This window comes from Chiloscyllium plagiosum, unplaced genomic scaffold (assembly GCF_037043375.1).
Source record: "Chiloscyllium plagiosum isolate Xiang-an unplaced genomic scaffold, Cpla_swu_hap1 HiC_scaffold_3, whole genome shotgun sequence".
In the NCBI taxonomy this organism is placed as follows: Eukaryota; Metazoa; Chordata; class Chondrichthyes; order Orectolobiformes; family Hemiscylliidae; genus Chiloscyllium; species Chiloscyllium plagiosum.
This window is the reverse complement of record NW_028270141.1, coordinates 123,202,064-123,228,550: the sequence shown is the minus strand read 5'-3', so window position 1 is coordinate 123,228,550 and position 26,487 is coordinate 123,202,064. Positions and strand designations below refer to the sequence as shown.

The following is a 26,487-nucleotide window of genomic DNA, read 5'->3' as shown; positions in this document are numbered from 1 at the left end:
TCATAACAAGAGGGATTGAGTATAGAAGCAAAGAGGTCCTTCTGCAGCTGTACAGGGCCCTGGTGAGACCACACCTGGAGTACTGTGTGCAGTTCTGGTCTCCAAATTTGAGGAGAGACATTCTGGCTATTGAGGGAATGCAGCGTAGGTTCACGAGGTCAATTCCTGGAATGGCGGGATTACCTTACACTGAAAGACTGGAGCGACTGGGCTTGTGTACCCTTGAGTTTAGAAGACTGAGAGGGGATCTGGTTGAGACATATAAGATGATCAAAGGATTGGACACTCTGGCGGCAGGCAACATGTTTCCGCTGCGGGGTGAGTGCCGAAACAGAGGACACAGCTTAAAAATACGGGGTAGACCATTTAGGACAGAGATGAGGAGAAACTTCTTCACCCAGAGAGTGGTGGCTGTGTGGAATGCTCTGCCCCAGAGGGCAGTGGAGGCCCAGTCTCTGGATTCATTTAAGAAAGAGTTGGATAGAGCTCTCAAGGACAGTGGAATCAAGGGTTATGGAGATAAGGCAGGAACAGGATACTGATTAAGGATGATCAGCCATGATCATATTGAATGGTGGTGCAGGCTGGAAGGGCAGAATGGCCAACTCCTGCACCTATTGTCTATTGTCCGCCTTTCCTGACTGCCACCCGCAGACAGCGTGCAGCCCCAATCCCTTTCTTTCCGCCTTTCTTGCTGATTTTGGCAGCGCTCCGCTCTCCTCCCCTCCGTGTCTCGTGCCTGCAGGAGACTGATGCCAGGCACAGCAGCAGCAGCAGCAAAAATAACCTGCCGCTCCATTGCCTGGCACAAGACAAGTGCAGAGGGGTGACTTGAGCAGCCACTGCTGGCGGAAAAAGCCTACTGCACCTGGTATTCCCAGGCGGTCTCCCATCCAAGTACTAACCAGGCCTGAGTCTGCTTAGCTTCCGAGATCAGACGAGATCGGGCGTTTTCAGACTAGTATGGCCGTAGGCGCTGGCCCCTGCCTTTTCTCCCTACTTCAAGGCGTGCTGGCCAGCCACATTTTCTTTCTTGCTCTTTCTCTTTATCCCCTTTGGCTTTTTTTTCTCTTTTCTCTTTGCTCTTCCTCCTCCGTGCGTGCTTCCCTCCCTCCGTCCCTCCAGCTGCCTTTCAGCCAGCCCTTGCCCACCAGGCTCCTGTAGTCTCCCACATCCCCACACAGGCCAACTGCAAGCCCTCCCCCTGCTTCATAGGGCCGCAGCCTGCATTCTCTCATCCTTCCACACTCCTCCACCCCTCCATTTCGGAATGCCAGGCACTGACCAGTGGGGTACCGCACGGATCAGTACTGGGACCGCAGCTTTTTACAATCTATCTTCAGGATATACAAGATGGTATTAGCAATAACATTCGCAAATTTCATCAGCTGGGTGGCAGGGTGAAATGTGATGAGGATGTTAGGAGATTACAGGGTGACCTGGACAAGTTAGGTGAGTGCTCAGATGCATGGCAGATGCACTTTCACGTGGATAAATGGATCCTTATCCACTTTGGTGGCAAGAACAGGAAGGCAGATTACCACCTAAGTGGAATCAATTTAGGTAAAGGGGCAGTACAGAGAGATCTGGGGGTTCTTGTACACCACTCAATGAAGGTAAGCATGCAGGTACAGCAGGTAGTGAAGAAGGCTAATAGCATGCTGGCCTTCATAACAAGAGGGATTGAGTATAGAAGCAAAGAGGTCCTTCTGCAGCTGTACAGGGCCCTGGTGAGACCACACCTGGAGTACTGTGTGCAGTTCTGGTCTCCAAATTTGAGGAGAGACATTCTGGCTATTGAGGGAATGCAGCGTAGGTTCACGAGGTCAATTCCTGGAATGGCGGGATTACCTTACACTGAAAGACTGGAGCGACTGGGCTTGTGTACCCTTGAGTTTAGAAGACTGAGAGGGGATCTGGTTGAGACATATAAGATGATCAAAGGATTGGACACTCTGGCGGCAGGCAACATGTTTCCGCTGCGGGGTGAGTGCCGAAACAGAGGACACAGCTTAAAAATACGGGGTAGACCATTTAGGACAGAGATGAGGAGAAACTTCTTCACCCAGAGAGTGGTGGCTGTGTGGAATGCTCTGCCCCAGAGGGCAGTGGAGGCCCAGTCTCTGGATTCATTTAAGAAAGAGTTGGATAGAGCTCTCAAGGATAGTGGAATCAAGGGTTATGGAGATAAGGCAGGAACAGGATACTGATTAAGGATGATCAGCCATGATCATATTGAATGGTGGTGCAGGCTGGAAGGGCAGAATGGCCAACTCCTGCACCTATTGTCTATTGTCCGCCTTTCCTGACTGCCACCCGCAGACAGCGTGCAGCCCCAATCCCTTTCTTTCCGCCTTTCTTGCTGATTTTGGCAGCGCTCCGCTCTCCTCCCCTCCGTGTCTCGTGCCTGCAGGAGACTGATGCCAGGCACAGCAGCAGCAGCAGCAAAAATAACCTGCCGCTCCATTGCCTGGCACAAGACAAGTGCAGAGGGGTGACTTGAGCAGCCACTGCTGGCGGAAAAAGCCTACTGCACCTGGTACTCCCAGGCGGTCTCCCATCCAAGTACTAACCAGGCCTGAGTCTGCTTAGCTTCCGAGATCAGACGAGATCGGGCGTTTTCAGACTAGTATGGCCGTAGGCGCTGGCCCCTGCCTTTTCTCCCTACTTCAAGGCGTGCTGGCCAGCCACATTTTCTTTCTTGCTCTTTCTCTTTATCCCCTTTGGCTTTTTTTTCTCTTTTCTCTTTGCTCTTCCTCCTCCGTGCGTGCTTCCCTCCCTCCGTCCCTCCAGCTGCCTTTCAGCCAGCCCTTGCCCACCAGGCTCCTGTAGTCTCCCACATCCCCACACAGGCCAACTGCAAGCCCTCCCCCTGCTTCATAGGGCCGCAGCCTGCATTCTCTCATCCTTCCACACTCCTCCACCCCTCCATTTCGGAATGCCAGGCACTGACCAGTGGGGTACCGCACGGATCAGTACTGGGACCGCAGCTTTTTACAATCTATCTTCAGGATATACAAGATGGTATTAGCAATAACATTCGCAAATTTCATCAGCTGGGTGGCAGGGTGAAATGTGATGAGGATGTTAGGAGATTACAGGGTGACCTGGACAAGTTAGGTGAGTGCTCAGATGCATGGCAGATGCACTTTCACGTGGATAAATGGATCCTTATCCACTTTGGTGGCAAGAACAGGAAGGCAGATTACCACCTAAGTGGAATCAATTTAGGTAAAGGGGCAGTACAGAGAGATCTGGGGGTTCTTGTACACCACTCAATGAAGGTAAGCATGCAGGTACAGCAGGTAGTGAAGAAGGCTAATAGCATGCTGGCCTTCATAACAAGAGGGATTGAGTATAGAAGCAAAGAGGTCCTTCTGCAGCTGTACAGGGCCCTGGTGAGACCACACCTGGAGTACTGTGTGCAGTTCTGGTCTCCAAATTTGAGGAGAGACATTCTGGCTATTGAGGGAATGCAGCGTAGGTTCACGAGGTCAATTCCTGGAATGGCGGAATTACCTTACACTGAAAGACTGGAGCGACTGGGCTTGTGTACCCTTGAGTTTAGAAGACTGAGAGGGGATCTGGTTGAGACATATAAGATGATCAAAGGATTGGACACTCTGGCGGCAGGCAACATGTTTCCGCTGCGGGGTGAGTGCCGAAACAGAGGACACAGCTTAAAAATACGGGGTAGACCATTTAGGACAGAGATGAGGAGAAACTTCTTCACCCAGAGAGTGGTGGCTGTGTGGAATGCTCTGCCCCAGAGGGCAGTGGAGGCCCAGTCTCTGGATTCATTTAAGAAAGAGTTGGATAGAGCTCTCAAGGATAGTGGAATCAAGGGTTATGGAGATAAGGCAGGAACAGGATACTGATTAAGGATGATCAGCCATGATCATATTGAATGGTGGTGCAGGCTGGAAGGGCAGAATGGCCAACTCCTGCACCTATTGTCTATTGTCCGCCTTTCCTGACTGCCACCCGCAGACAGCGTGCAGCCCCAATCCCTTTCTTTCCGCCTTTCTTGCTGATTTTGGCAGCGCTCCGCTCTCCTCCCCTCCGTGTCTCGTGCCTGCAGGAGACTGATGCCAGGCACAGCAGCAGCAGCAGCAAAAATAACCTGCCGCTCCATTGCCTGGCACAAGACAAGTGCAGAGGAGTGACTTGAGCAGCCACTGCTGGCGGAAAAAGCCTACTGCACCTGGTATTCCCAGGCGGACTCCCATCCAAGTACTAACCAGGCCCGAGTCTGCTTAGCTTCCGAGATCAGACGAGATCGGGCGTTTTCAGACTAGTATGGTCGCAGGCGCTGGCCCCTGCCTTTTCTCCCTACTTCAAGGCGTGCTGGCCAGCCACATTTTCTTTCTTGCTCTTTCTCTTTATCCCCTTTGGCTTTTTTTTCTCTTTTCTCTTTGCTCTTCCTCCTCCGTGCGTGCTTCCCTCCCTCCGTCCCTCCAGCTGCCTTTCAGCCAGCCCTTGCCCACCAGGCTCCTGTCGTCTCCCACATCCCCACACAGGCCAACTGCAAGCCCTCCCCCTGCTTCATAGGGCCGCAGCCTGCATTCTCTCATCCTTCCACACTCCTCCACCCCTCCATTTCGGAATGCCGGGCACTGACCAGTGGGGTACCGCACGGATCAGTACTGGGACCGCAGCTTTTTACAATCTATCTTCAGGATATACAAGATGGTATTAGCAATAACATTCGCAAATTTCATCAGCTGGGTGGCAGGGTGAAATGTGATGAGGATCTTAGGAGATTACAGGGTGACCTGGACAAGTTAGGTGAGTGCTCAGATGCATGGCAGATGCACTTTCACGTGGATAAATGGATCCTTATCCACTTTGGTGGCAAGAACAGGAAGGCAGATTACCACCTAAGTGGAATCAATTTAGGTAAAGGGGCAGTACAGAGAGATCTGGGGGTTCTTGTACACCACTCAATGAAGGTAAGCATGCAGGTACAGCAGGTAGTGAAGAAGGCTAATAGCATGCTGGCCTTCATAACAAGAGGGATTGAGTATAGAAGCAAAGAGGTCCTTCTGCAGCTGTACAGGGCCCTGGTGAGACCACACCTGGAGTACTGTGTGCAGTTCTGGTCTCCAAATTTGAGGAGAGACATTCTGGCTATTGAGGGAATGCAGCGTAGGTTCACGAGGTCAATTCCTGGAATGGCGGGATTACCTTACACTGAAAGACTGGAGCGACTGGGCTTGTGTACCCTTGAGTTTAGAAGACTGAGAGGGGATCTGGTTGAGACATATAAGATGATCAAAGGATTGGACACTCTGGCGGCAGGCAACATGTTTCCGCTGCGGGGTGAGTGCCGAAACAGAGGACACAGCTTAAAAATACGGGGTAAACCATTTAGAACAGAGATGAGGAGAAACTTCTTCACCCAGAGAGTGGTGGCTGTGTGGAATGCTCTGCCCCAGAGGGCAGTGGAGGCCCAGTCTCTGGATTCATTTAAGAAAGAGTTGGATAGAGCTCTCAAGGATAGTGGAATCAAGGGTTATGGAGATAAGGCAGGAACAGGATACTGATTAAGGATGATCAGCCATGATCATATTGAATGGTGGTGCAGGCTGGAAGGGCAGAATGGCCAACTCCTGCACCTATTGTCTATTGTCCGCCTTTCCTGACTGCCACCCGCAGACAGCGTGCAGCCCCAATCCCTTTCTTTCCGCCTTTCTTGCTGATTTTGGCAGCGCTCCGCTCTCCTCCCCTCCGTGTCTCGTGCCTGCAGGAGACTGATGCCAGGCACAGCAGCAGCAGCAAAAATAACCTGCCGCTCCATTGCCTGGCACAAGACAAGTGCAGAGGGGTGACTTGAGCAGCCACTGCTGGCGGAAAAAGCCTACTGCACCTGGTATTCCCAGGCGGTCTCCCATCCAAGTACTAACCAGGCCTGAGTCTGCTTAGCTTCCGAGATCAGACGAGATCGGGCGTTTTCAGACTAGTATGGCCGTAGGCGCTGGCCCCTGCCTTTTCTCCCTACTTCAAGGCGTGCTGGCCAGCCACATTTTCTTTCTTGCTCTTTCTCTTTATCCCCTTTGGCTTTTTTTTCTCTTTTCTCTTTGCTCTTCCTCCTCCGTGCGTGCTTCCCTCCCTCCGTCCCTCCAGCTGCCTTTCAGCCAGCCCTTGCCCACCAGGCTCCTGTAGTCTCCCACATCCCCACACAGGCCAACTGCAAGCCCTCCCCCTGCTTCATAGGGCCGCAGCCTGCATTCTCTCATCCTTCCACACTCCTCCACCCCTCCATTTCGGAATGCCGGGCACTGACCAGTGGGGTACCGCACGGATCAGTACTGGGACCGCAGCTTTTTACAATCTATCTTCAGGATATACAAGATGGTATTAGCAATAACATTCGCAAATTTCATCAGCTGGGTGGCAGGGTGAAATGTGATGAGGATGTTAGGAGATTACAGGGTGACCTGGACAAGTTAGGTGAGTGCTCAGATGCATGGCAGATGCACTTTCACGTGGATAAATGGATCCTTATCCACTTTGGTGGCAAGAACAGGAAGGCAGATTACCACCTAAGTGGAATCAATTTAGGTAAAGGGGCAGTACAGAGAGATCTGGGGGTTCTTGTACACCACTCAATGAAGGTAAGCATGCAGGTACAGCAGGTAGTGAAGAAGGCTAATAGCATGCTGGCCTTCATAACAAGAGGGATTGAGTATAGAAGCAAAGAGGTCCTTCTGCAGCTGTACAGGGCCCTGGTGAGACCACACCTGGAGTACTGTGTGCAGTTCTGGTCTCCAAATTTGAGGAGAGACATTCTGGCTATTGAGGGAATGCAGCGTAGGTTCAAGCGGTCAATTCCTGGAATGGCGGGATTACCTTACACTGAAAGACTGGAGCGACTGGGCTTGTGTACCCTTGAGTTTAGAAGACTGAGAGGGGATCTGGTTGAGACATATAAGATGATCAAAGGATTGGACACTCTGGCGGCAGGCAACATGTTTCCGCTGCGGGGTGAGTGCCGAAACAGAGGACACAGCTTAAAAATACGGGGTAAACCATTTAGAACAGAGATGAGGAGAAACTTCTTCACCCAGAGAGTGGTGGCTGTGTGGAATGCTCTGCCCCAGAGGGCAGTGGAGGCCCAGTCTCTGGATTCATTTAAGAAAGAGTTGGATAGAGCTCTCAAGGATAGTGGAATCAAGGGTTATGGAGATAAGGCAGGAACAGGATACTGATTAAGGATGATCAGCCATGATCATATTGAATGGTGGTGCAGGCTGGAAGGGCAGAATGGCCAACTCCTGCACCTATTGTCTATTGTCCGCCTTTCCTGACTGCCACCCGCAGACAGCGTGCAGCCCCAATCCCTTTCTTTCCGCCTTTCTTGCTGATTTTGGCAGCGCTCCGCTCTCCTCCCCTCCGTGTCTCGTGCCTGCAGGAGACTGATGCCAGGCACAGCAGCAGCAGCAAAAATAACCTGCCGCTCCATTGCCTGGCACAAGACAAGTGCAGAGGGGTGACTTGAGCAGCCACTGCTGGCGGAAAAAGCCTACTGCACCTGGTATTCCCAGGCGGTCTCCCATCCAAGTACTAACCAGGCCTGAGTCTGCTTAGCTTCCGAGATCAGACGAGATCGGGCGTTTTCAGACTAGTATGGCCGTAGGCGCTGGCCCCTGCCTTTTCTCCCTACTTCAAGGCGTGCTGGCCAGCCACATTTTCTTTCTTGCTCTTTCTCTTTATCCCCTTTGGCTTTTTTTTCTCTTTTCTCTTTGCTCTTCCTCCTCCGTGCGTGCTTCCCTCCCTCCGTCCCTCCAGCTGCCTTTCAGGCCAGCCCTTGCCCACCAGGCTCCTGTAGTCTCCCACATCCCCACACAGGCCAACTGCAAGCCCTCCCCCTGCTTCATAGGGCCGCAGCCTGCATTCTCTCATCCTTCCACACTCCTCCACCCCGCCATTTCGGAATGCCGGGCACTGACCAGTGGGGTACCGCACGGATCAGTACTGGGACCGCAGCTTTTTACAATCTATCTTCAGGATATACAAGATGGTATTAGCAATAACATTCGCAAATTTCATCAGCTGGGTGGCAGGGTGAAATGTGATGAGGATGTTAGGAGATTACAGGGTGACCTGGACAAGTTAGGTGAGTGCTCAGATGCATGGCAGATGCACTTTCACGTGGATAAATGGATCCTTATCCACTTTGGTGGCAAGAACAGGAAGGCAGATTACCACCTAAGTGGAATCAATTTAGGTAAAGGGGCAGTACAGAGAGATCTGGGGGTTCTTGTACACCACTCAATGAAGGTAAGCATGCAGGTACAGCAGGTAGTGAAGAAGGCTAATAGCATGCTGGCCTTCATAACAAGAGGGATTGAGTATAGAAGCAAAGAGGTCCTTCTGCAGCTGTACAGGGCCCTGGTGAGACCACACCTGGAGTACTGTGTGCAGTTCTGGTCTCCAAATTTGAGGAGAGACATTCTGGCTATTGAGGGAATGCAGCGTAGGTTCACGAGGTCAATTCCTGGAATGGCGGGATTACCTTACACTGAAAGACTGGAGCGACTGGGCTTGTGTACCCTTGAGTTTAGAAGACTGAGAGGGGATCTGGTTGAGACATATAAGATGATCAAAGGATTGGACACTCTGGCGGCAGGCAACATGTTTCCGCTGCGGGGTGAGTGCCGAAACAGAGGACACAGCTTAAAAATACGGGGTAGACCATTTAGGACAGAGATGAGGAGAAACTTCTTCACCTAGAGAGTGGTGGCTGTGTGGAATGCTCTGCCCCAGAGGGCAGTGGAGGCCCAGTCTCTGGATTCATTTAAGAAAGAGTTGGATAGAGCTCTCAAGGATAGTGGAATCAAGGGTTATGGAGATAAGGCAGGAACAGGATACTGATTAAGGATGATCAGCCATGATCATATTGAATGGTGGTGCAGGCTGGAAGGGCAGAACGGCCAACTCCTGCACCTATTGTCTATTGTCCGCCTTTCCTGACTGCCACCCGCAGACAGCGTGCAGCCCCAATCCCTTTCTTTCCGCCTTTCTTGCTGATTTTGGCAGCGCTCCGCTCTCCTCCCCTCCGTGTCTCGTGCCTGCAGGAGACTGATGCCAGGCACAGCAGCAGCAGCAGCAAAAATAACCTGCCGCTCCATTGCCTGGCACAAGACAAGTGCAGAGGGGTGACTTGAGCAGCCACTGCTGGCGGAAAAAGCCTACTGCACCTGGTATTCCCAGGCGGTCTCCCATCCAAGTACTAACCAGGCCTGAGTCTGCTTAGCTTCCGAGATCAGACGAGATCAGGCGTTTTCAGACTAGTATGGCCGTAGGCGCTGGCCCCTGCCTTTTCTCCCTACTTCAAGGCGTGCTGGCCAGCCACATTTTCTTTCTTGCTCTTTCTCTTTATCCCCTTTGGCTTTTTTTTCTCTTTTCTCTTTGCTCTTCCTCCTCCGTGCGTGCTTCCCTCCCTCCGTCCCTCCAGCTGCCTTTCAGCCAGCCCTTGCCCACCAGGCTCCTGTAGTCTCCCACATCCCCACACAGGCCAACTGCAAGCCCTCCCCCTGCTTCATAGGGCCGCAGCCTGCATTCTCTCATCCTTCCACACTCCTCCACCCCTCCATTTCGGAATGCCGGGCACTGACCAGTGGGGTACCGCACGGATCAGTACTGGGACCGCAGCTTTTTACAATCTATCTTCAGGATATACAAGATGGTATTAGCAATAACATTCGCAAATTTCATCAGCTGGGTGGCAGGGTGAAATGTGATGAGGATGTTAGGAGATTACAGGGTGACCTGGACAAGTTAGGTGAGTGCTCAGATGCATGGCAGATGCACTTTCACGTGGATAAATGGATCCTTATCCACTTTGGTGGCAAGAACAGGAAGGCAGATTACCACCTAAGTGGAATCAATTTAGGTAAAGGGGCAGTACAGAGAGATCTGGGGGTTCTTGTACACCACTCAATGAAGGTAAGCATGCAGGTACAGCAGGTAGTGAAGAAGGCTAATAGCATGCTGGCCTTCATAACAAGAGGGATTGAGTATAGAAGCAAAGAGGTCCTTCTGCAGCTGTACAGGGCCCTGGTGAGACCACACCTGGAGTACTGTGTGCAGTTCTGGTCTCCAAATTTGAGGAGAGACATTCTGGCTATTGAGGGAATGCAGCGTAGGTTCACGAGGTCAATTCCTGGAATGGCGGGATTACCTTACACTGAAAGACTGGAGCGACTGGGCTTGTGTACCCTTGAGTTTAGAAGACTGAGAGGGGATCTGGTTGAGACATATAAGATGATCAAAGGATTGGACACTCTGGCGGCAGGCAACATGTTTCCGCTGCGGGGTGAGTGCCGAAACAGAGGACACAGCTTAAAAATACGGGGTAGACCATTTAGGACAGAGATGAGGAGAAACTTCTTCACCCAGAGAGTGGTGGCTGTGTGGAATGCTCTGCCCCAGAGGGCAGTGGAGGCCCAGTCTCTGGATTCATTTAAGAAAGAGTTGGATAGAGCTCTCAAGGATAGTGGAATCAAGGGTTATGGAGATAAGGCAGGAACAGGATACTGATTAAGGATGATCAGCCATGATCATATTGAATGGTGGTGCAGGCTGGAAGGGCAGAATGGCCAACTCCTGCACCTATTGTCTATTGTCCGCCTTTCCTGACTGCTACCCGCAGACAGCGTGCAGCCCCAATCCCTTTCTTTCCGCCTTTCTTGCTGATTTTGGCAGCGCTCCGCTCTCCTCCCCTCCGTGTCTCGTGCCTGCAGGAGACTGATGCCAGGCACAGCAGCAGCAGCAAAAATAACCTGCCGCTCCATTGCCTGGCACAAGACAAGTGCAGAGGGGTGACTTGAGCAGCCACTGCTGGCGGAAAAAGCCTACTGCACCTGGTATTCCCAGGCGGTCTCCCATCCAAGTACTAACCAGGCCTGAGTCTACTTAGCTTCCGAGATCAGACGAGATCGGGCGTTTTCAGACTAGTATGGCCGTAGGCGCTGGCCCCTGCCTTTTCTCCCTACTTCAAGGCGTGCTGGCCAGCCACATTTTCTTTCTTGCTCTTTCTCTTTATCCCCTTTGGCTTTTTTTTCTCTTTTCTCTTTGCTCTTCCTCCTCCGTGCGTGCTTCCCTCCCTCCGTCCCTCCAGCTGCTTTTCAGCCAGCCCTTGCCCACCAGGCTCCTGTAGTCTCCCACATCCCCACACAGGCCAACTGCAAGCCCTCCCCCTGCTTCATAGGGCCGCAGCCTGCATTCTCTCATCCTTCCACACTCCTCCACCCCTCCATTTCGGAATGCCGGGCACTGACCAGTGGGGTACCGCACGGATCAGTACTGGGACCGCAGCTTTTTACGATCTATCTTCAGGATATACAAGATGGTATTAGCAATAACATTCGCAAATTTCATCAGCTGGGTGGCAGGGTGAAATGTGATGAGGATGTTAGGAGATTACAGGGTGACCTGGACAAGTTAGGTGAGTGCTCAGATGCATGGCAGATGCACTTTCACGTGGATAAATGGATCCTTATCCACTTTGGTGGCAAGAACAGGAAGGCAGATTACCACCTAAGTGGAATCAATTTAGGTAAAGGGGCAGTACAGAGAGATCTGGGGGTTCTTGTACACCACTCAATGAAGGTAAGCATGCAGGTACAGCAGGTAGTGAAGAAGGCTAATAGCATGCTGGCCTTCATAACAAGAGGGATTGAGTATAGAAGCAAAGAGGTCCTTCTGCAGCTGTACAGGGCCCTGGTGAGACCACACCTGGAGTACTGTGTGCAGTTCTGGTCTCCAAATTTGAGGAGAGACATTCTGGCTATTGAGGGAATGCAGCGTAGGTTCACGAGGTCAATTCCTGGAATGGCGGGATTACCTTACACTGAAAGACTGGAGCGACTGGGCTTGTGTACCCTTGAGTTTAGAAGACTGAGAGGGGATCTGGTTGAGACATATAAGATGATCAAAGGATTGGACACTCTGGCGGCAGGCAACATGTTTCCGCTGCGGGGTGAGTGCCGAAACAGAGGACACAGCTTAAAAATACGGGGTAGACCATTTAGGACAGAGATGAGGAGAAACTTCTTCACCCAGAGAGTGGTGGCTGTGTGGAATGCTCTGCCCCAGAGGGCAGTGGAGGCCCAGTCTCTGGATTCATTTAAGAAAGAGTTGGATAGAGCTCTCAAGGATAGTGGAATCAAGGGTTATGGAGATAAGGCAGGAACAGGATACTGATTAAGGATGATCAGCCATGATCATATTGAATGGTGGTGCAGGCTGGAAGGGCAGAATGGCCAACTCCTGCACCTATTGTCTATTGTCCGCCTTTCCTGACTGCCACCCGCAGACAGCGTGCAGCCCCAATCCCTTTCTTTCCGCCTTTCTTGCTGATTTTGGCAGCGCTCCGCTCTCCTCCCCTCCGTGTCTCGTGCCTGCAGGAGACTGATGCCAGGCACAGCAGCAGCAGCAAAAATAACCTGCCGCTCCATTGCCTGGCACAAGACAAGTGCAGAGGGGTGACTTGAGCAGCCACTGCTGGCGGAAAAAGCCTACTGCACCTGGTATTCCCAGGCGGTCTCCCATCCAATTACTAACCAGGCCTGAGTCTGCTTAGCTTCCGAGATCAGACGAGATCGGGCGTTTTCAGACTAGTATGGCTGTAGGCGCTGGCCCCTGCCTTTTCTCCCTACTTCAAGGCGTGCTGGCAAGCCACATTTTCTTTCTTGCTCTTTCTCTTTATCCCCTTTGGCTTTTTTTTCTCTTTTCTCTTTGCTCTTCCTCCTCCGTGCGTGCTTCCCTCCCTCCGTCCCTCCAGCTGCCTTTCAGCCAGCCCTTGCCCACCAGGCTACTGTAGTCTCCCACATCCCCACACAGGCCAACTGCAAGCCCTCCCCCTGCTTCATAGGGCCGCAGCCTGCATTCTCTCATCCTTCCACACTCCTCCACCCCTCCATTTCGGAATGCCGGGCACTGACCAGTGGGGTACCGCACGGATCAGTACTGGGACCGCAGCTTTTTACAATCTATCTTCAGGATATACAAGATGGTATTAGCAATAACATTCGCAAATTTCATCAGCTGGGTGGCAGGGTGAAATGTGATGAGGATGTTAGGAGATTACAGGGTGACCTGGACAAGTTAGGTGAGTGCTCAGATGCATGGCAGATGCACTTTCACGTGGATAAATGGATCCTTATCCACTTTGGTGGCAAGAACAGGAAGGCAGATTACCACCTAAGTGGAATCAATTTAGGTAAAGGGGCAGTACAGAGAGATCTGGGGGTTCTTGTACACCACTCAATGAAGGTAAGCATGCAGGTACAGCAGGTAGTGAAGAAGGCTAATAGCATGCTGGCCTTCATAACAAGAGGGATTGAGTATAGAAGCAAAGAGGTCCTTCTGCAGCTGTACAGGGCCCTGGTGAGACCACACCTGGAGTACTGTGTGCAGTTCTGGTCTCCAAATTTGAGGAGAGACATTCTGGCTATTGAGGGAATGCAGCGTAGGTTCACGAGGTCAATTCCTGGAATGGCGGGATTACCTTACACTGAAAGACTGGAGCGACTGGGCTTGTGTACCCTTGAGTTTAGAAGACTGAGAGGGGATCTGGTTGAGACATATAAGATGATCAAAGGATTGGACACTCTGGCGGCAGGCAACATGTTTCCGCTGCGGGGTGAGTGCCGAAACAGAGGACACAGCTTAAAAATACGGGGTAGACCATTTAGGACAGAGATGAGGAGAAACTTCTTCACCCAGAGAGTGGTGGCTGTGTGGAATGCTCTGCCCCAGAGGGCAGTGGAGGCCCAGTCTCTGGATTCATTTAAGAAAGAGTTGGATAGAGCTCTCAAGGATAGTGGAATCAAGGGTTATGGAGATAAGGCAGGAACAGGATACTGATTAAGGATGATCAGCCATGATCATATTGAATGGTGGTGCAGGCTGGAAGGGCAGAATGGCCAACTCCTGCACCTATTGTCTATTGTCCGCCTTTCCTGACTGCCACCCGCAGACAGCGTGCAGCCCCAATCCCTTTCTTTCCGCCTTTCTTGCTGATTTTGGCAGCGCTCCGCTCTCCTCCCCTCCGTGTCTCGTGCCTGCAGGAGACTGATGCCAGGCACAGCAGCAGCAGCAAAAATAACCTGCCGCTCCATTGCCTGGCACAAGACAAGTGCAGAGGGGTGACTTGAGCAGCCACTGCTGGCGGAAAAAGCCTACTGCACCTGGTATTCCCAGGCGGTCTCCCATCCAAGTACTAACCAGGCCTGAGTCTGCTTAGCTTCCGAGATCAGACGAGATCGGGCGTTTTCAGACTAGTATGGCCGTAGGCGCTGGCCCCTGCCTTTTCTCCCTACTTCAAGGCGTGCTGGCCAGCCACATTTTCTTTCTTGCTCTTTCTCTTTATCCCCTTTGGCTTTTTTTTCTCTTTTCTCTTTGCTCTTCCTCCTCCGTGCGTGCTTCCCTCCCTCCGTCCCTCCAGCTGCCTTTCAGCCAGCCCTTGCCCACCAGGCTCCTGTAGTCTCCCACATCCCCACACAGGCCAACTGCAAGCCCTCCCCCTGCTTCATAGGGCCGCAGCCTGCATTCTCTCATCCTTCCACACTCCTCCACCCCTCCATTTCGGAATGCCGGGCACTGACCAGTGGGGTACCGCACGGATCAGTACTGGGACCGCAGCTTTTTACAATCTATCTTCAGGATATACAAGATGGTATTAGCAATAACATTCGCAAATTTCATCAGCTGGGTGGCAGGGTGAAATGTGATGAGGATCTTAGGAGATTACAGGGTGACCTGGACAAGTTAGGTGAGTGCTCAGATGCATGGCAGATGCACTTTCACGTGGATAAATGGATCCTTATCCACTTTGGTGGCAAGAACAGGAAGGCAGATTACCACCTAAGTGGAATCAATTTAGGTAAAGGGGCAGTACAGAGAGATCTGGGGGTTCTTGTACACCACTCAATGAAGGTAAGCATGCAGGTACAGCAGGTAGTGAAGAAGGCTAATAGCATGCTGGCCTTCATAACAAGAGGGATTGAGTATAGAAGCAAAGAGGTCCTTCTGCAGCTGTACAGGGCCCTGGTGAGACCACACCTGGAGTACTGTGTGCAGTTCTGGTCTCCAAATTTGAGGAGAGACATTCTGGCTATTGAGGGAATGCAGCGTAGGTTCACGAGGTCAATTCCTGGAATGGCGGGATTACCTTACACTGAAAGACTGGAGCGACTGGGCTTGTGTACCCTTGAGTTTAGAAGACTGAGAGGGGATCTGGTTGAGACATATAAGATGATCAAAGGATTGGACACTCTGGCGGCAGGCAACATGTTTCCGCTGCGGGGTGAGTGCCGAAACAGAGGACACAGCTTAAAAATACGGGGTAGACCATTTAGGACAGAGATGAGGAGAAACTTCTTCACCCAGAGAGTGGTGGCTGTGTGGAATGCTCTGCCCCAGAGGGCAGTGGAGGCCCAGTCTCTGGATTCATTTAAGAAAGAGTTGGATAGAGCTCTCAAGGATAGTGGAATCAAGGGTTATGGAGATAAGGCAGGAACAGGATACTGATTAAGGATGATCAGCCATGATCATATTGAATGGTGGTGCAGGCTGGAAGGGCAGAATGGCCAACTCCTGCACCTATTGTCTATTGTCCGCCTTTCCTGACTGCCACCCGCAGACAGCGTGCAGCCCCAATCCCTTTCTTTCCGCCTTTCTTGCTGATTTTGGCAGCGCTCCGCTCTCCTCCCCTCCGTGTCTCGTGCCTGCAGGAGACTGATGCCAGGCACAGCAGCAGCAGCAAAAATAACCTGCCGCTCCATTGCCTGGCACAAGACAAGTGCAGAGGGGTGACTTGAGCAGCCACTGCTGGCGGAAAAAGCCTACTGCACCTGGTATTCCCAGGCGGTCTCCCATCCAAGTACTAACCAGGCCTGAGTCTACTTAGCTTCCGAGATCAGACGAGACCGGGCGTTTTCAGACTAGTATGGCCGTAGGCGCTGGCCCCTGCCTTTTCTCCCTACTTCAAGGCGTGCTGGCCAGCCACATTTTCTTTCTTGCTCTTTCTCTTTATCCCCTTTGGCTTTTTTTTCTCTTTTCTCTTTGCTCTTCCTCCTCCGTGCGTGCTTCCCTCCCTCCGTCCCTCCAGCTGCCTTTCAGCCAGCCCTTGCCCACCAGGCTCCTGTAGTCTCCCACATCCCCACACAGGCCAACTGCAAGCCCTCCCCCTGCTTCATAGGGCCGCAGCCTGCATTCTCTCATCCTTCCACACTCCTCCACCCCTCCATTTCGGAATGCCGGGCACTGACCAGTGGGGTACCGCACGGATCAGTACTGGGACCGCAGCTTTTTACAATCTATCTTCAGGATATACAAGATGGTATTAGCAATAACATTCGCAAATTTCATCAGCTGGGTGGCAGGGTGAAATGTGATGAGGATGTTAGGAGATTACAGGGTGACCTGGACAAGTTAGGTGAGTGCTCAGATGCATGGCAGATGCACTTTCACGTGGATAAATGGATCCTTATCCACTTTGGTGGCAAGAACAGGAAGGCAGATTACCACCTAAGTGGAATCAATTTAGGTAAAGGGGCAGTACAGAGAGATCTGGGGGTTCTTGTACACCACTCAATGAAGGTAAGCATGCAGGTACAGCAGGTAGTGAAGAAGGCTAATAGCATGCTGGCCTTCATAACAAGAGGGATTGAGTATAGAAGCAAAGAGGTCCTTCTGCAGCTGTACAGGGCCCTGGTGAGACCACACCTGGAGTACTGTGTGCAGTTCTGGTCTCCAAATTTGAGGAGAGACATTCTGGCTATTGAGGGAATGCAGCGTAGGTTCACGAGGTCAATTCCTGGAATGGCGGGATTACCTTACACTGAAAGACTGGAGCGACTGGGCTTGTGTACCCTTGAGTTTAGAAGACTGAGAGGGGATCTGGTTGAGACATATAAGATGATCAAAGGATTGGACACTCTGGCGGCAGGCAACATGTTTCCGCTGCGGGGTGAGTGCCGAAACAGAGGACACAGCTTAAAAATACGGGGTAGACCATTTAGGACAGAGATGAGGAGAAACTTCTTCACCCAGAGAGTGGTGGCTGTGTGGAATGCTCTGCCCCAGAGGGCAGTGGAGGCCCAGTCTCTGGATTCATTTAAGAAAGAGTTGGATAGAGCTCTCAAGGATAGTGGAATCAAGGGTTATGGAGATAAGGCAGGAACAGGATACTGATTAAGGATGATCAGCCATGATCATATTGAATGGTGGTGCAGGCTGGAAGGGCAGAATGGCCAACTCCTGCACCTATTGTCTATTGTCCGCCTTTCCTGACTGCCACCCGCAGACAGCGTGCAGCCCCAATCCCTTTCTTTCCGCCTTTCTTGCTGATTTTGGCAGCGCTCCGCTCTCCTCCCCTCCGTGTCTCGTGCCTGCAGGAGACTGATGCCAGGCACAGCAGCAGCAGCAAAAATAACCTGCCGCTCCATTGCCTGGCACAAGACAAGTGCAGAGGGGTGACTTGAGCAGCCACTGCTGGCGGAAAAAGCCTACTGCACCTGGTATTCCCAGGCGGTCTCCCATCCAATTACTAACCAGGCCTGAGTCTGCTTAGCTTCCGAGATCAGACGAGATCGGGCGTTTTCAGACTAGTATGGCCGTAGGCGCTGGCCCCTGCCTTTTCTCCCTACTTCAAGGCGTGCTGGCCAGCCACATTTTCTTTCTTGCTCTTTCTCTTTATCCCCTTTGGCTTTTTTTTCTCTTTTCTCTTTGCTCTTCCTCCTCCGTGCGTGCTTCCCTCCCTCCGTCCCTCCAGCTGCCTTTCAGCCAGCCCTTGCCCACCAGGCTCCTGTAGTCTCCCACATCCCCACACAGGCCAACTGCAAGCCCTCCCCCTGCTTCATAGGGCCGCAGCCTGCATTCTCTCATCCTTCCACACTCCTCCACCCCTCCATTTCGGAATGCCGGGCACTGACCAGTGGGGTACCGCACGGATCAGTACTGGGACCGCAGCTTTTTACAATCTATCTTCAGGATATACAAGATGGTATTAGCAATAACATTCGCAAATTTCATCAGCTGGGTGGCAGGGTGAAATGTGATGAGGATGTTAGGAGATTACAGGGTGACCTGGACAAGTTAGGTGAGTGCTCAGATGCATGGCAGATGCACTTTCACGTGGATAAATGGATCCTTATCCACTTTGGTGGCAAGAACAGGAAGGCAGATTACCACCTAAGTGGAATCAATTTAGGTAAAGGGGCAGTACAGAGAGATCTGGGGGTTCTTGTACACCACTCAATGAAGGTAAGCATGCAGGTACAGCAGGTAGTGAAGAAGGCTAATAGCATGCTGGCCTTCATAACAAGAGGGATTGAGTATAGAAGCAAAGAGGTCCTTCTGCAGCTGTACAGGGCCCTGGTGAGACCACACCTGGAGTACTGTGTGCAGTTCTGGTCTCCAAATTTGAGGAGAGACATTCTGGCTATTGAGGGAATGCAGCGTAGGTTCACGAGGTCAATTCCTGGAATGGCGGGATTACCTTACACTGAAAGACTGGAGCGACTGGGCTTGTGTACCCTTGAGTTTAGAAGACTGAGAGGGGATCTGGTTGAGACATATAAGATGATCAAAGGATTGGACACTCTGGCGGCAGGCAACATGTTTCCGCTGCGGGGTGAGTGCCGAAACAGAGGACACAGCTTAAAAATACGGGGTAGACCATTTAGGACAGAGATGAGGAGAAACTTCTTCACCCAGAGAGTGGTGGCTGTGTGGAATGCTCTGCCCCAGAGGGCAGTGGAGGCCCAGTCTCTGGATTCATTTAAGAAAGAGTTGGATAGAGCTCTCAAGGATAGTGGAATCAAGGGTTATGGAGATAAGGCAGGAACAGGATACTGATTAAGGATGATCAGCCATGATCATATTGAATGGTGGTGCAGGCTGGAAGGGCAGAATGGCCAACTCCTGCACCTATTGTCTATTGTCCGCCTTTCCTGACTGCCACCCGCAGACAGCGTGCAGCCCCAATCCCTTTCTTTCCGCCTTTCTTGCTGATTTTGGCAGCGCTCCGCTCTCCTCCCCTCCGTGTCTCGTGCCTGCAGGAGACTGATGCCAGGCACAGCAGCAGCAGCAGCAAAAATAACCTGCCGCTCCATTGCCTGGCACAAGACAAGTGCAGAGGGGTGACTTGAGCAGCCACTGCTGGCGGAAAAAGCCTACTGCACCTGGTATTCCCAGGCGGTCTCCCATCCAAGTACTAACCAGGCCTGAGTCTGCTTAGCTTCCGAGATCAGACGAGATCGGGCGTTTTCAGACTAGTATGGCCGTAGGCGCTGGCCCCTGCCTTTTCTCCCTACTTCAAGGCGTGCTGGCCAGCCACATTTTCTTTCTTGCTCTTTCTCTTTATCCCCTTTGGCTTTTTTTTCTCTTTTCTCTTTGCTCTTCCTCCTCCGTGCGTGCTTCCCTCCCTCCGTCCCTCCAGCTGCCTTTCAGCCAGCCCTTGCCCACCAGGCTCCTGTAGTCTCCCACATCCCCACACAGGCCAACTGCAAGCCCTCCCCCTGCTTCATAGGGCCGCAGCCTGCATTCTCTCATCCTTCCACACTCCTCCACCCCTCCATTTCGGAATGCCGGGCACTGACCAGTGGGGTACCGCACGGATCAGTACTGGGACCGCAGCTTTTTACGATCTATCTTCAGGATATACAAGATGGTATTAGCAATAACATTCGCAAATTTCATCAGCTGGGTGGCAGGGTGAAATGTGATGAGGATGTTAGGAGATTACAGGGTGACCTGGACAAGTTAGGTGAGTGCTCAGATGCATGGCAGATGCACTTTCACGTGGATAAATGGATCCTTATCCACTTTGGTGGCAAGAACAGGAAGGCAGATTACCACCTAAGTGGAATCAATTTAGGTAAAGGGGCAGTACAGAGAGATCTGGGGGTTCTTGTACACCACTCAATGAAGGTAAGCATGCAGGTACAGCAGGTAGTGAAGAAGGCTAATAGCATGCTGGCCTTCATAACAAGAGGGATTGAGTATAGAAGCAAAGAGGTCCTTCTGCAGCTGTACAGGGCCCTGGTGAGACCACACCTGGAGTACTGTGTGCAGTTCTGGTCTCCAAATTTGAGGAGAGACATTCTGGCTATTGAGGGAATGCAGCGTAGGTTCACGAGGTCAATTCCTGGAATGGCGGGATTACCTTACACTGAAAGACTGGAGCGACTGGGCTTGTGTACCCTTGAGTTTAGAAGACTGAGAGGGGATCTGGTTGAGACATATAAGATGATCAAAGGATTGGACACTCTGGCGGCAGGCAACATGTTTCCGCTGCGGGGTGAGTGCCGAAACAGAGGACACAGCTTAAAAATACGGGGTAGACCATTTAGGACAGAGATGAGGAGAAACTTCTTCACCCAGAGAGTGGTGGCTGTGTGGAATGCTCTGCCCCAGAGGGCAGTGGAGGCCCAGTCTCTGGATTCATTTAAGAAAGAGTTGGATAGAGCTCTCAAGGATAGTGGAATCAAGGGTTATGGAGATAAGGCAGGAACAGGATACTGATTAAGGATGATCAGCCATGATCATATTGAATGGTGGTGCAGGCTGGAAGGGCAGAATGGCCAACTCCTGCACCTATTGTCTATTGTCCGCCTTTCCTGACTGCCACCCGCAGACAGCGTGCAGCCCCAATCCCTTTCTTTCCGCCTTTCTTGCTGATTTTGGCAGCGCTCCGCTCTCCTCCCCTCCGTGTCTCGTGCCTGCAGGAGACTGATGCCAGGCACAGCAGCAGCAGCAAAAATAACCTGCCGCTCCATTGCCTGGCACAAGACAAGTGCAGAGGGGTGACTTGAGCAGCCACTGCTGGCGGAAAAAGCCTACTGCACCTGGTATTCCCAGGCGGTCTCCCATCCAATTACTAACCAGGCCTGAGTCTGCTTAGCTTCCGAGATCAGACGAGATCGGGCGTTTTCAGACTAGTATGGCCGTAGGCGCTGGCACCTGCCTTTTCTCCCTACTTCAAGGCGTGCTGGCCAGCCACATTTTCTTTCTTGCTCTTTCTCTTTATCCCCTTTGGCTTTTTTTTCTCTTTTCTCTTTGCTCTTCCTCCTCCGTGCGTGCTTCCCTCCCTCCGTCCCTCCAGCTGCCTTTCAGCCAGCCCTTGCCCACCAGGCTCCTGTAGTCTCCCACATCCCCACACAGGCCAACTGCAAGCCCTCCCCCTGCTTCATAGGGCCGCAGCCTGCATTCTCTCATCCTTCCACACTCCTCCACCCCTCCATTTCGGAATGCCGGGCACTGACCAGTGGGGTACCGCACGGATCAGTACTGGGACCGCAGCTTTTTACAATCTATCTTCAGGATATACAAGATGGTATTAGCAATAACATTCGCAAATTTCATCAGCTGGGTGGCAGGGTGAAATGTGATGAGGATGTTAGGAGATTACAGGGTGACCTGGACAAGTTAGGTGAGTGCTCAGATGCATGGCAGATGCACTTTCACGTGGATAAATGGATCCTTATCCACTTTGGTGGCAAGAACAGGAAGGCAGATTACCACCTAAGTGGAATCAATTTAGGTAAAGGGGCAGTACAGAGAGATCTGGGGGTTCTTGTACACCACTCAATGAAGGTAAGCATGCAGGTACAGCAGGTAGTGAAGAAGGCTAATAGCATGCTGGCCTTCATAACAAGAGGGATTGAGTATAGAAGCAAAGAGGTCCTTCTGCAGCTGTACAGGGCCCTGGTGAGACCACACCTGGAGTACTGTGTGCAGTTCTGGTCTCCAAATTTGAGGAGAGACATTCTGGCTATTGAGGGAATGCAGCGTAGGTTCACGAGGTCAATTCCTGGAATGGCGGGATTACCTTACACTGAAAGACTGGAGCGACTGGGCTTGTGTACCCTTGAGTTTAGAAGACTGAGAGGGGATCTGGTTGAGACATATAAGATGATCAAAGGATTGGACACTCTGGCGGCAGGCAACATGTTTCCGCTGCGGGGTGAGTGCCGAAACAGAGGACACAGCTTAAAAATACGGGGTAGACCATTTAGGACAGAGATGAGGAGAAACTTCTTCACCCAGAGAGTGGTGGCTGTGTGGAATGCTCTGCCCCAGAGGGCAGTGGAGGCCCAGTCTCTGGATTCATTTAAGAAAGAGTTGGATAGAGCTCTCAAGGATAGTGGAATCAAGGGTTATGGAGATAAGGCAGGAACAGGATACTGATTAAGGATGATCAGCCATGATCATATTGAATGGTGGTGCAGGCTGGAAGGGCAGAATGGCCAACTCCTGCACCTATTGTCTATTGTCCGCCTTTCCTGACTGCCACCCGCAGACAGCGTGCAGCCCCAATCCCTTTCTTTCCGCCTTTCTTGCTGATTTTGGCAGCGCTCCGCTCTCCTCCCCTCCGTGTCTCGTGCCTGCAGGAGACTGATGCCAGGCACAGCAGCAGCAGCAGCAAAAATAACCTGCCGCTCCATTGCCTGGCACAAGACAAGTGCAGAGGGGTGACTTGAGCAGCCACTGCTGGCGGAAAAAGCCTACTGCACCTGGTATTCCCAGGCGGTCTCCCATCCAAGTACTAACCAGGCCTGAGTCTGCTTAGCTTCCGAGATCAGACGAGATCGGGCGTTTTCAGACTAGTATGGCCGTAGGCGCTGGCCCCTGCCTTTTCTCCCTACTTCAAGGCGTGCTGGCCAGCCACATTTTCTTTCTTGCTCTTTCTCTTTATCCCCTTTGGCTTTTTTTTCTCTTTTCTCTTTGCTCTTCCTCCTCCGTGCGTGCTTCCCTCCCTCCGTCCCTCCAGCTGCCTTTCAGCCAGCCCTTGCCCACCAGGCTCCTGTAGTCTCCCACATCCCCACACAGGCCAACTGCAAGCCCTCCCCCTGCTTCATAGGGCCGCAGCCTGCATTCTCTCATCCTTCCACACTCCTCCACCCCTCCATTTCGGAATGCCGGGCACTGACCAGTGGGGTACCGCACGGATCAGTACTGGGACCGCAGCTTTTTACAATCTATCTTCAGGATATACAAGATGGTATTAGCAATAACATTCGCAAATTTCATCAGCTGGGTGGCAGGGTGAAATGTGATGAGGATGTTAGGAGATTACAGGGTGACCTGGACAAGTTAGGTGAGTGCTCAGATGCATGGCAGATGCACTTTCACGTGGATAAATGGATCCTTATCCACTTTGGTGGCAAGAACAGGAAGGCAGATTACCACCTAAGTGGAATCAATTTAGGTAAAGGGGCAGTACAGAGAGATCTGGGGGTTCTTGTACACCACTCAATGAAGGTAAGCATGCAGGTACAGCAGGTAGTGAAGAAGGCTAATAGCATGCTGGCCTTCATAACAAGAGGGATTGAGTATAGAAGCAAAGAGGTCCTTCTGCAGCTGTACAGGGCCCTGGTGAGACCACACCTGGAGTACTGTGTGCAGTTCTGGTCTCCAAATTTGAGGAGAGACATTCTGGCTATTGAGGGAATGCAGCGTAGGTTCACGAGGTCAATTCCTGGAATGGCGGGATTACCTTACACTGAAAGACTGGAGCGACTGGGCTTGTGTACCCTTGAGTTTAGAAGACTGAGAGGGGATCTGGTTGAGACATATAAGATGATCAAAGGATTGGACACTCTGGCGGCAGGCAACATGTTTCCGCTGCGGGGTGAGTGCCGAAACAGAGGACACAGCTTAAAAATACGGGGTAGACCATTTAGGACAGAGATGAGGAGAAACTTCTTCACCCAGAGAGTGGTGGCTGTGTGGAATGCTCTGCCCCAGAGGGCAGTGGAGGCCCAGTCTCTGGATTCATTTAAGAAAGAGTTGGATAGAGCTCTCAAGGATAGTGGAATCAAGGGTTATGGAGATAAGGCAGGAACAGGATACTGATTAAGGATGATCAGCCATGATCATATTGAATGGTGGTGCAGGCTGGAAGGGCAGAATGGCCAACTCCTGCACCTATTGTCTATTGTCCGCCTTTCCTGACTGCCACCCGCAGACAGCGTGCAGCCCCAATCCCTTTCTTTCCGCCTTTCTTGCTGATTTTGGCAGCGCTCCGCTCTCCTCCCCTCCGTGTCTCGTGCCTGCAGGAGACTGATGCCAGGCACAGCAGCAGCAGCAAAAATAACCTGCCGCTCCATTGCCTGGCACAAGACAAGTGCAGAGGGGTGACTTGAGCAGCCACTGCTGGCGGAAAAAGCCTACTGCACCTGGTATTCCCAGGCGGTCTCCCATCCAAGTACTAACCAGGCCTGAGACTACTTAGCTTCCGAGATCAGACGAGATCGGGCGTTTTCAGACTAGTATGGCCGTAGGCGCTGGCCCCTGCCTTTTCTCCCTACTTCAAGGCGTGCTGGCCAGCCACATTTTCTTTCTTGCTCTTTCTCTTTATCCCCTTTGGCTTTTTTTTCTCTTTTCTCTTTGCTCTTCCTCCTCCGTGCGTGCTTCCCTCCCTCCGTCCCTCCAGCTGCTTTTCAGCCAGCCCTTGCCCACCAGGCTCCTGTAGTCTCCCACATCCCCACACAGGCCAACTGCAAGCCCTCCCCCTGCTTCATAGGGCCGCAGCCTGCATTCTCTCATCCTTCCACACTCCTCCACCCCTCCATTTCGGAATGCCGGGCACTGACCAGTGGGGTACCGCACGGATCAGTACTGGGACCGCAGCTTTTTACGATCTATCTTCAGGATATACAAGATGGTATTAGCAATAACATTCGCAAATTTCATCAGCTGGGTGGCAGGGTGAAATGTGATGAGGATGTTAGGAGATTACAGGGTGACCTGGACAAGTTAGGTGAGTGCTCAGATGCATGGCAGATGCACTTTCACGTGGATAAATGGATCCTTATCCACTTTGGTGGCAAGAACAGGAAGGCAGATTACCACCTAAGTGGAATCAATTTAGGTAAAGGGGCAGTACAGAGAGATCTGGGGGTTCTTGTACACCACTCAATGAAGGTAAGCATGCAGGTACAGCAGGTAGTGAAGAAGGCTAATAGCATGCTGGCCTTCATAACAAGAGGGATTGAGTATAGAAGCAAAGAGGTCCTTCTGCAGCTGTACAGGGCCCTGGTGAGACCACACCTGGAGTACTGTGTGCAGTTCTGGTCTCCAAATTTGAGGAGAGACATTCTGGCTATTGAGGGAATGCAGCGTAGGTTCACGAGGTCAATTCCTGGAATGGCGGGATTACCTTACACTGAAAGACTGGAGCGACTGGGCTTGTGTACCCTTGAGTTTAGAAGACTGAGAGGGGATCTGGTTGAGACATATAAGATGATCAAAGGATTGGACACTCTGGCGGCAGGCAACATGTTTCCGCTGCGGGGTGAGTGCCGAAACAGAGGACACAGCTTAAAAATACGGGGTAGACCATTTAGGACAGAGATGAGGAGAAACTTCTTCACCCAGAGAGTGGTGGCTGTGTGGAATGCTCTGCCCCAGAGGGCAGTGGAGGCCCAGTCTCTGGATTCATTTAAGAAAGAGTTGGATAGAGCTCTGAAGGATAGTGGAATCAAGGGTTATGGAGATAAGGCAGGAACAGGATACTGATTAAGGATGATCAGCCATGATCATATTGAATGGTGGTGCAGGCTGGAAGGGCAGAATGGCCAACTCCTGCACCTATTGTCTATTGTCCGCCTTTCCTGACTGCCACCCGCAGACAGCGTGCAGCCCCAATCCCTTTCTTTCCGCCTTTCTTGCTGATTTTGGCAGCGCTCCGCTCTCCTCCCCTCCGTGTCTCGTGCCTGCAGGAGACTGATGCCAGGCACAGCAGCAGCAGCAAAAATAACCTGCCGCTCCATTGCCTGGCACAAGACAAGTGCAGAGGGGTGACTTGAGCAGCCACTGCTGGCGGAAAAAGCCTACTGCACCTGGTATTCCCAGGCAGTCTCCCATCCAATTACTAACCAGGCCTGAGTCTGCTGAGCTTCCGAGATCAGACGAGATCGGGCGTTTTCAGACTAGTATGGCCGTAGGCGCTGGCCCCTGCCTTTTCTCCCTACTTCAAGGCGTGCTGGCCAGCCACATTTTCTTTCTTGCTCTTTCTCTTTATCCCCTTTGGCTTTTTTTTCTCTTTTCTCTTTGCTCTTCCTCCTCCGTGCGTGCTTCCCTCCCTCCGTCCCTCCAGCTGCCTTTCAGCCAGCCCTTGCCCACCAGGCTCCTGTAGTCTCCCACATCCCCACACAGGCCAACTGCAAGCCCTCCCCCTGCTTCATAGGGCCGCAGCCTGCATTCTCTCATCCTTCCACACTCCTCCACCCCTCCATTTCGGAATGCCGGGCACTGACCAGTGGGGTACCGCACGGATCAGTACTGGGACCGCAGCTTTTTACAATCTATCTTCAGGATATACAAGATGGTATTAGCAATAACATTCGCAAATTTCATCAGCTGGGTGGCAGGGTGAAATGTGATGAGGATCTTAGGAGATTACAGGGTGACCTGGACAAGTTAGGTGAGTGCTCAGATGCATGGCAGATGCACTTTCACGTGGATAAA

The 26,487-nt window shown here is 51.9% G+C and overlaps 15 non-coding genes and 1 pseudogene across 15 annotated transcripts; all 16 read right to left on the bottom strand.

Moving 5' to 3' along the window:
• Positions 1-856: 856 nt before the first annotated feature.
• Positions 857-975, bottom strand: LOC148150883 (5S ribosomal RNA). The gene has a single exon (XR_015756363.1). It is a non-coding gene; the product is annotated as a 5S ribosomal RNA (ribosomal RNA).
• Positions 976-2,524: 1,549 nt separating this feature from the next.
• On the bottom strand, positions 2,525-2,643 carry LOC148150882 (5S ribosomal RNA). Its single transcript, XR_015756673.1, has one exon. It is a non-coding gene; the product is annotated as a 5S ribosomal RNA (ribosomal RNA).
• A 1,549-nt stretch (positions 2,644-4,192) lies between these two features.
• Positions 4,193-4,311, bottom strand: LOC148150881 (5S ribosomal RNA). Its single transcript, XR_015756324.1, has one exon. It is a non-coding gene; the product is annotated as a 5S ribosomal RNA (ribosomal RNA).
• A 1,546-nt stretch (positions 4,312-5,857) lies between these two features.
• On the bottom strand, positions 5,858-5,976 carry LOC148150880 (5S ribosomal RNA). The gene has a single exon (XR_015756361.1). It is a non-coding gene; the product is annotated as a 5S ribosomal RNA (ribosomal RNA).
• Positions 5,977-7,522: 1,546 nt separating this feature from the next.
• Positions 7,523-7,641, bottom strand: LOC148150879 (5S ribosomal RNA). Its single transcript, XR_015756360.1, has one exon. It is a non-coding gene; the product is annotated as a 5S ribosomal RNA (ribosomal RNA).
• A 1,550-nt stretch (positions 7,642-9,191) lies between these two features.
• Positions 9,192-9,310, bottom strand: LOC148150878 (5S ribosomal RNA). The gene has a single exon (XR_015756780.1). It is a non-coding gene; the product is annotated as a 5S ribosomal RNA (ribosomal RNA).
• A 1,546-nt stretch (positions 9,311-10,856) lies between these two features.
• Positions 10,857-10,975, bottom strand: LOC148150877 (5S ribosomal RNA). Its single transcript, XR_015755345.1, has one exon. It is a non-coding gene; the product is annotated as a 5S ribosomal RNA (ribosomal RNA).
• A 1,546-nt stretch (positions 10,976-12,521) lies between these two features.
• On the bottom strand, positions 12,522-12,640 carry LOC148150876 (5S ribosomal RNA). Its single transcript, XR_015755738.1, has one exon. It is a non-coding gene; the product is annotated as a 5S ribosomal RNA (ribosomal RNA).
• A 1,546-nt stretch (positions 12,641-14,186) lies between these two features.
• LOC148150875 (5S ribosomal RNA) lies at positions 14,187-14,305 on the bottom strand. The gene has a single exon (XR_015756359.1). It is a non-coding gene; the product is annotated as a 5S ribosomal RNA (ribosomal RNA).
• Positions 14,306-15,851: 1,546 nt separating this feature from the next.
• Positions 15,852-15,970, bottom strand: LOC148150874 (5S ribosomal RNA). Its single transcript, XR_015755931.1, has one exon. It is a non-coding gene; the product is annotated as a 5S ribosomal RNA (ribosomal RNA).
• Positions 15,971-17,516: 1,546 nt separating this feature from the next.
• On the bottom strand, positions 17,517-17,635 carry LOC148150873 (5S ribosomal RNA). The gene has a single exon (XR_015755703.1). It is a non-coding gene; the product is annotated as a 5S ribosomal RNA (ribosomal RNA).
• A 1,549-nt stretch (positions 17,636-19,184) lies between these two features.
• On the bottom strand, positions 19,185-19,303 carry LOC148150872 (5S ribosomal RNA). The gene has a single exon (XR_015756358.1). It is a non-coding gene; the product is annotated as a 5S ribosomal RNA (ribosomal RNA).
• A 1,546-nt stretch (positions 19,304-20,849) lies between these two features.
• LOC148150871 (5S ribosomal RNA) lies at positions 20,850-20,968 on the bottom strand. Its single transcript, XR_015755701.1, has one exon. It is a non-coding gene; the product is annotated as a 5S ribosomal RNA (ribosomal RNA).
• Positions 20,969-22,517: 1,549 nt separating this feature from the next.
• On the bottom strand, positions 22,518-22,636 carry LOC148150870 (5S ribosomal RNA). Its single transcript, XR_015756357.1, has one exon. It is a non-coding gene; the product is annotated as a 5S ribosomal RNA (ribosomal RNA).
• A 1,546-nt stretch (positions 22,637-24,182) lies between these two features.
• LOC148150869 (5S ribosomal RNA) lies at positions 24,183-24,301 on the bottom strand. The gene has a single exon (XR_015755834.1). It is a non-coding gene; the product is annotated as a 5S ribosomal RNA (ribosomal RNA).
• A 1,546-nt stretch (positions 24,302-25,847) lies between these two features.
• Positions 25,848-25,966, bottom strand: LOC148150868 (5S ribosomal RNA; annotated as a pseudogene).
• Positions 25,967-26,487: the final 521 nt, after the last annotated feature.